Here is an 8930-nt window from a genome sequence, read left to right as displayed (position 1 = left end):
TGGAATAAGGTTTTTTTTCTCTTCATAAAATACTTTGGCTTAAAAAACCCCAACCAAACCCTCAGAGTGAACTGGAAGTCTCCAGGGTGTTCTTTCTTATCTCCAGAAGTGTTGGAGTTTATGATGGAGCAGTCCAGACTGTTTGCCCTGATTCATTTAAAGCTCTGTGGCTGCAGACAAATCCCTGCCCAGATCTCCCAGCCATCCCCTGGCCACACCAGAGTTCTAAGGTGCACCGAAAAAACCTCCTTTTTTTCCATCTCAAAGGCTTTTATCCAACTACATTAGGCAGTCACTTATTTCATGAGTGTGGAAGTAATGGAAATGGAATGTATTCCTTCCCTGGAGCACTTCCCTGGTGTTTGTGTGGAGTTCATTAAACCTGAGGAGGTTCTTTGCCCTGGTGTGAATTCACACCTGAATTCGTGCCCAGCTCCACAGGTAGCCTGACTGACCCAGTCAAGTGTGCACTTCAAGTTTTCACTGTCTCTGCTTTTGGAGTGGTTTGGTTGTTTTTTAGGTTTTTTTTTTTTTAATAGTATCAGATTTAATTAGAATTTCTACTCAGGGGGTGGGGTCTGCTTCTCTGAGTCAGTGCATCAGAGAAGAAAAGCTTCACTACAAATGAGAGGGACACTGAAAGCAGAATTCAGGAAAATCATCCTGCCTCTTAATTAAAGCACAAGTGTTCTGTAGGCATCAGAATCACAGGCGCATATTGTCCATAAAATATCTATTTTCTCATGTCTGAATGAAAACTGTTTAAATATCAGTAGACAGAGAAATAAAAACTACGTTGGTTTCATGTGTGCCTGTCTTTGATGAGAGCTTGAATGAAATCATCTCAGGAAGGAATTAAAAATTGATGTGGATACACAACTGTATCCATTTTATAAAAGTGTTAAATAAGCATTAATACTCTAACAACGGGGAATCTCCCATGTGTATGTACATATGTCAGAATTGATTGACATTAGTACTTAATTACAGAAAAAAAATATATCTTAAGATATAAGTTAACATTAAATGTTAATGACCATTAGCATTTTTCAGCTATTTCAAGCCTTCTGTCTAAAACTCAAATTATGGACAATAAGAAGCTGTTATACCTTTCCTGAAAGGCACCTGAATAAAGATATTTTTGACTTCTTGTTTCTCCTTATTACATGTTGCTTTCAAATATTTGTGAATTTATATTTACATAAACAGGCCTGAACAAGTTGAAGTAAATAATTGGAGTGGTAGCAAAATATATTCAGTGAAATCCAAATTATACTCTTCCATAGTCTTAATTTAATTTCAGGAAGTCACCCAGAAGGTGTCTTAAAAACCCCATTATCTAAAGTTGCTTATATTAACAATTTCTGCTGTAATAACTTGAATTAAGAAAAAAAAAAAAAATAGAAATCAAAGTCAGGAGAAATAGATCTTGCTCAGTCTTTATCATTATGGGAAACATTTTAGTTGCTTCCCAGGGTTCAAATAGCTGTAGATATTTAATTAAAGAGCTAGAAAAAAAGATTTATTCCCTTTACTTAGTCACTGCATCTGTCAGTAGGGAGGTAGACAATCAGCCTCTAAGTTTCTAGGTAACATCTCATTTCAGCTAGAAGACAAATAGGAATGAAAGATATTTAATACTACATAGACACAGTGAGAAAATCCCACAATGAAAAGGATGCTGGGATTTGGGATGTTAACACGTGAAATATGTGCAGTGAAAGCTTCTCAGTTAGCAATCTCCTCAGTAAGAGACTGAGCCATGCAGCATTTCATCTCTGGGGAGGGTTTGCTCTGATTATTATAATAATATTAGGTCATGCAAATAGAGTTTGGTATGGAAGACAAAGATGACAATATCTGCAAAGGATAATTTCCATAATGTTCTCAGGGTTTGGATTTTTTCCTCTCCTTTCCTCATTCACATGACACACTACCATAAATATTGCACACAAATGATAATACTGTATTTTCTAAATTATTGAAATGAAACTTTGTGGAAAGAACATAGACATTCCCGAGGAAATAGCTACTTAAATTCTAATACATTTAACCTACTTCAATTTACAGCAGACACTTCAGCATATCTGTGATGAAATCCTCCAGCAAACCTGTTCAGTGCCAGTTGAGTTTAAACCGCACTCGGAAGAGGTGCCAAGGAACACACACCCCTCAATTCTCAACTCTGCCTTCCAACTGAAGCAGTCAAGTTCCTCCACAGCCTTCTCTTGTTCAACCCCCTAATTGCCAAAATGAAGTGAAAGTAGATGTAAAGTGACTAATTATGGCCTGCCTGTAACGTCAGCACACAATTGGCAGTGTCTTTGTGGGCGCTGGGTGCTGCTCCGACAGCATCTGCTTCCACCAAGAAACTGTGCCACATGTCACGGGCAGACAGTGACTTACAGAACACTCCAGTACAACTCTTCTTCCCTGTCTTCACAAGCCATAATCCACATGAAGGAGTTCGAGAAATAACCCTCATCTGCAGGAGTTCATTAGAAATAGCTCCTTTATAGCTCACGCCTTGCTGCAGCATGCAGACCCCCCCGACTTCGGCGAGCAGCTGAGGGGACGGGTGAGCTGCAGATGACTCTCAGCAGCAATTGCTGTGATTGCTAACCTAGATCATAATCAGACACCAGAAGCACCAGGGCCTGAAACAATTTCCCATCTATTACCTGTTCATTGTAGCAGCTCTCCATCACAGGGTGTCACAGTGACACACAGGATGCATGGCAGGAGGACGAGAATAAGCTTAATCAAGCTATTTTCATTTCTTGCACAAAACATTTAGTTTCAAATACTCAAGACAGCTAGAGCTAAAAGGCTGGCTTGCTGAAATCATCTAAGGTGGTAAATATCTTCCAAATCCACTTTCTTCTACCCCCTGCTTTCCTCTCACACTTTTTTAGGCAAAGCTTTTTTCCTTTTACCATCGGAGTAAACAATTTTCTTGTTCTGCTTTGACATATTGATGTTCCAATAGGTGTTATTTTCATAAAAACCTTCGTCTTTGCTTCCTCTTTACCACCTCTGAGTTCCACACCCAGAGAGCCCAGGCTGCTCTTTTTGCAGGATTTACTTGCATTCCTTCTTGATGAGAGGAATAGTGATAATGCTTTAGTAGTATTAGTTAATTTGATAATATCTATGAATTTGGGTTTTATCCTATACTAAGCACTGCTTTCCACTTGTTTGAGTTTTGGTTTATATCTCTGTGTTTGAAACTTTTAAATTCCACATCAGAGTCTCACAGTAACTGAAAAGAGATCTGGTCAATCAACCTCCCACTAAAGAGGGATTCTCTGGAAAACTCCTTCTGGTAATTCCTACCAGGAGCCAGACACGCAGAACTAAACATCTTTAAAGAGTGGAAATTCCTCTGAATACATTTTGGGGGCACATGGGAGTTTTCCAGTAGAGTCACAGCAGAAGTTCCTGTGCTTCCCACTATCCATGGGAATATAGCTGCACATGTCTCTGATACAGAAAGACATCACAGAAGGGAGATAGAAATGGTTGATGCCTGGATTGCTGCAATATCAATTAAGGCAAAAGGGCATTAATTAATCAATGTTTTTCCCATCACCAGGCAGCTACAAGTTTCCTCTGTGGATTCTCCACTGGTGAAGGACTAGGAATTCCCACTAGGTTTTTCTCCACTGGAATGATAACTGACTCATCTGTTGTTCTCCCCTCAACCCCCCCAGTCCTGGTAACTTTTCCTAATGGGACTCTCAGCAATTCTTTGAGATTTTGGCAAAGGTCTTTCAGATTGCTACAAATGTCTGTGGAGAGAACACAGAGGGATGTGCAGGCAAACCCCTTGAACAGACAAGGGGAAGGGCCAGCCCAAAGAGTGGATATTTACATTCCCCACGTAGCAAGGGAATAACAACATTAGACTAAAATTATAAGAATCAAATATTCCTTGCTGAGCGTATTCAAGACAAGCTCAAACTGAGCACTGTGGTATTAGAGAGAAATTCCAGCTAAGAAATGCACATAAACATTATTTCTTCTCTTCCTTTCTTTCTCTTGCCTTCTTTTTCTCTCTTTGTGTCTCCTTCTGAAAGCACAATGTGGAATTTGTGTGTGTTTGATGGTTTTTGTTCTCCAGCTCCATAACAACATGAAAACTCTCTCTGAACATTTAAATATTCCACTTTAGTAGCTGGGTCCAAATCTGAATACATATCTATGGCTTGGCCCCCTGCTGCTTAAAGTAAATTGCACTCAGATCAAATTGTGACCCCCAGAAATAGAAGTATTTATATTGAAAGAGAACTGAATATTTACAAGGGTATTGTTACAAACCAGAAAATTATGATATAAATATGATTACACTGTATAAGTCAGATAAAATCTACACAATCCTTTTCTTTAAAGAAACCCAAAATGATTTTGTTTCTGAAGTACACATAAAAAGAATTTCAATAACACTGTATTTTCAGACCTTATTGTTAAAGGATCCAAGGAAAGTTTTTCCCTGGTTCTAGCATTTTCTTTATAAAAGCTGTATTTCAGACAAAGGCAGCTTGGGTCATTTAAAGTCCCCACAAGGGACTGATACTTTGTGAATGGTATTTTGAATGTTTTTGATATCCCAGTTTTTGTGATCCCAGTGTGTCTTTATTTTCTGGACAATTCAGTTATTCTCTCATGCTCTGACCCTATTATGATATTGTTTTTCCCTTCTCTTCACTACCCTGCTCTGTGAGAAAGCTCTCCATAAATTTGATATAAATATAGTTCACATACAATATCTATAACTTAGTCAACTTCACAAGGCATAAAAATAGCAATTTCTTTTTCTTTACTCCTCAGTTCTTATTTTTGTACAATATTATCCATTCACTGTGTATTCCCCTACAGCAAAATGAAAATATCCCAACCAAACCCAACAGAAAAAACAGACAAGCCCTTGAAATCCGCTCTACCCACACCAACTGTAGGATAATTTTTTTGTGTCCTGGGTAGGCTTGTGCTCTTTCACATAATGCATCAATTTAAATGCAGATGGCCAAGGAGAAAATATATTTCTGCTCACACTGCTCATGTCCCCAGCATCCAGAGATGGATGTGCCAAGTGGGAGCCCAGAGCAGGGTGCTCAGAGCTCCACCCAAGCTGGCCTTGAACACAGATATTATAAATGCCTCTCTTATGTGCTGGCACAAAAGCAGGATTCTGTAGCGCCTTGGGTGTGGTGAGTACTCTCCTGCCATCCATTTACTGAGAGCATAACTGCACTTCCACAGCCGAGCCTGGGCAGTGCATCTCTCTGGCAGATTTTCATTCATTCCCTGTCTCTCTTTTCAGCAAGATACATTTCAGCCTCCCAAGGTTTTTGCCAGAACTCCTTGATCCGCACACCCTTCTCTCTCTCACTCTTTGGGTGCAACTCATCATTGTGACATGATGGACAGAGGAGAGATACACAGATCTCACCAGAAACCCAAAATATGTACTTGTAGTGATCCCAGACACAGCTGTGAGCAAAGCTGCTTATAGGACTGCACTGTTCTACGGCTAAGAGGTCAAACAAAACTTGAAGAATTCCAAGATAGTCTTGATGAGATAGCTTCTCCATAACCTTGTCCTGGTGGTTGTCCCACTTGGAGAGGGAATTTACCCTTCAGAAAGACCTGACAGGTAAGATGCAGCAGGGCTGAACACAAGTGGCACTGTTGGATCTATTGTGAGTGCATCAGCATTTGCAGCAGCTCTCTCCCATGTCAGGAAGAAGATGACAACAACCCCAAGGCATTAACAGTCTAAATTAGACAGACAACGTGGCTGAAAAATTGAATATCTTACATAAAACAGGGGAGGTCAAAACTCAGCATGGTGATGCTAAGTTATCTCTCTTGGCTGGTAGACTTCATGGAAGAAATAAGTTTATGTATGGGCTGCCTCCTCTAATTCTGAATTCTCAGAGCTTAGGAGTGATTGTTTATCTGCTAACAGCCTGCAGGGATTTGGTAAAATAGCTACAGCATAAAACTGAAAAATAATTGAAATAAATAAAGTGGTACCTGGCAGCATCCTTGTTTATTCTGTGCATCTGATATTAACATTCGGATGTCTTACGCTCGTAATACATAATAAGAAATGAAAATGTCATAAAATCAATACCTTCTAACAGCAGAGGGAAATGTCACAAATTATCCCATTCTCATTATAGTTCTCAGACAGTAATTTTACAAGCCTCCAAGGGATTAGGAAAGCTGAGCATATTTTTGCTCTACCCTCAGATGTCAGTTTTATTGTACATGATCTAGGCAGGGAAGGTTCTCTGCTCCAGAAGTTAGAAATCAATTGTTTTGCCAATGAGATTCTTTTGCAAGGCTGTTAGCTGCCTTTGTAAGTGTGAAACTACCAAATTCTGTGTCCCTGCTTAAAATACTTTGCAACACAAAATTACACTCTAGCCCCTTTGTGGTACAGACTCCTGCTGGGTGCACATAAGGAACGGAGAGCTGCGTTCCTAATAAATAAACTTGGCACTTTCTAAAGAAAAGAGATATATGAAATCTGTATATTTAATTACTCTCCCATGTTTTCCTAGGAGGGGTGTTTAATGAGGGATTAGGGTCTGCTTGACCCTGCCCGGACAAGAATGAGCCAGGAGGAACTGGTCTGTCATAATCCCAGTGATGGCATTTGCAAACCTTGTTCCAGTGCAGTGGATGCTCCACATAAATTAAGGTGAAGCTCAGCCTTGTGGTGTCATCTGTGCATATTTCACCAAGCTGATTCACTTTACTACTGATCCTAATCCTCTGATCAATCGACCTGCAAATGTGGTAGCCCATACTCAAACTGCTCTGGAGACAACCAGGCACAAACCACCGAGAGTTCCAGGATCTGCTGTCACCCACCACAGGCAGAGCCAAGCCCACCTGCACCACTTGGCTCGACAACACACACTTACTCCTTGCAGCACAGCAGAAAACCAGATGAGGCCGTTCACGTCACAGCAGCCAGACCACAAGATATTGTCACGGAATATCCTGAGTTGGAAGGAGTGCATTGGGATCAAAGTCCATCCCCTGGCCCTGCACAGGACAGCCCCAAGAGTCCCCACCATGTGCCTGAGAGTGCTGCCCTCTCAGGATCTTCTACTTGTGAACCTCTGCCAGGTTCAGGATTCTGAATTTTACACCACATTGAGAAATCTGAGGAAAGACTTTTGTGGGAGTCAAATGGATGTTTTGGGAACACCCTACACGTTGAGGATTCTTGGACCCAGAAAGGTGAGTCATGCCAAAAAAAAACCCCAAACACCACACAAAATGCCACCAGCAACAGCAGAGGACCCAGGCTTTGGGGATAGCTCCAGTTGTAGATATACATAAAATAGAAACTGCCATTGCAGTGGTCTGGAAAAGGATAATACCTTCTGCCTAAACCCAAAATGTTTTCATTGTGAAATCTCCCCACTTTTGACAGAGATTTCAAAGCAGGAAATTTTGCCAATACAAATGTTATCCCAGACCTCCCCATCAGAATATAAACTATTGTGCAATAGCCAGAGCTAAAGGAATATAGCTCATACAAATATGACAAGGCTCTGATTTTTAATGGAATCTCTTTCACAACAAAATTTCAACCAGAGAATTTAGTACTTATTTGATTGTAGGTCTCTGGAAGTTCAGAGGGTTACATAGTGTTAAAAAAAAAAAAAAAGTGGCTGGGATCAAAGCCTCTCTGCAAGGAAAAGGCTCAATGTGTTACTACAGAGATAAATTGTGAATTATCTGAGACCTCTAAGTACCTCTGAAGCTCAACACAGCATATCATTCCTTTGAAAAGCCCAGTTTTCAAATAAAGGCTATATTAATAAAATATACATTAGATTATATAACATAAAAAAAATATAACACTGAAGTGCTTTGGAAACTGGAGCCAAACTCAATACCAAGCCCTTACTGTGAGTTATCGGTTTGCTACAAAGGCTCAGAATTTTAACTATGGAATGAGCAGCAAAGGCCAATTAATTAAATAATGTTTCAGTATTTAATGGACTAATTTGTCAGCACAGAATATTGTGGAACCAAATTCTAATCTCAGCCCACCAACTCTGAAGCCCTAAGATGAAAAAGATCAGTCAATATCCTGCACTTCAAATATGAGAACAAAGAATAAACTCTCCCCCTGCAGTCAAAGTGAGACTCCCCAGTCCCCAAAGTAAAAAAAAAAAAAACTTTTTGCCAATAACAGATGTGAAAAAAATATTCATCAATCCTTTCTAATGTTATACATTTTGAATATATGAAAGAGAAACGTGTTAGCTAAACAGAGATAACTGCAGTAGAGAGCAGAATGGCTGACAAGATGAATATCAGATGAAAATGACAGCTGTTACAATTAAATTCAATATTTATGTTTTCCTAGTTGAAAATGACATCTTATTTAAAAACAAAGCTCTCTCACCATCTGAGGGAAAAAGCAAACAACTGCCTTTTTTTTTTTTTTTCTTTAAAAGAAATATTGTAGGAAAAGCTCTTTAAGTTTAGAGTCTTCTTTTTTTTATTGGCTCCAGATCCCTCATTTTTGTTTTAATTTCCACATGAGTTCTTTTGAGGCTTGTGTGTTTGCAAGGATTCACATGTCACTCTACATAAAAAAGGTCAAGTGCCCTCCAATATAGACCCATGTTTTTTCTCTGAGGGATGATTGTGTGTTACTGAAATCAGTGCAGCAGCAAACCCAGCTTTAGATGCTGCCAGAATTTTTGTGTAGGTACCTTCTATTGAGTATTTAATCGATCAAAACCTTCCTGGGGAGTGGTGCAGAGGAGAACAGGACACATTCCTCTCTCTCATTATGGCTATCTCAAAGATGCAGAGGAGCAGAGTCCAGACCACCCCCCAGTTTTGCCACTGGCTTTAATTTCACACGCTGTTCTTGCCCTCCATTCCTG

At 39.7% G+C, this 8930-nt stretch overlaps 1 long non-coding RNA gene across 1 annotated transcript in view; it reads right to left on the bottom strand.

Annotated features, from left to right (window-relative positions):
- Nucleotides 1-8930, bottom strand: part of LOC108448540 — an 18915-nt gene that overhangs the window by 286 nt on the left and 9699 nt on the right. The window lies entirely within an intron of this gene.

Source organism: Corvus brachyrhynchos, unplaced genomic scaffold (genome assembly GCF_000691975.1).
Source record: "Corvus brachyrhynchos isolate BGI_N302 unplaced genomic scaffold, ASM69197v1 scaffold220, whole genome shotgun sequence".
In the NCBI taxonomy this organism is placed as follows: domain Eukaryota; kingdom Metazoa; phylum Chordata; class Aves; order Passeriformes; family Corvidae; genus Corvus; species Corvus brachyrhynchos.
Note: the sequence above shows the minus strand (reverse complement) of the source record. Positions and strands in the feature narration are given on the sequence as shown.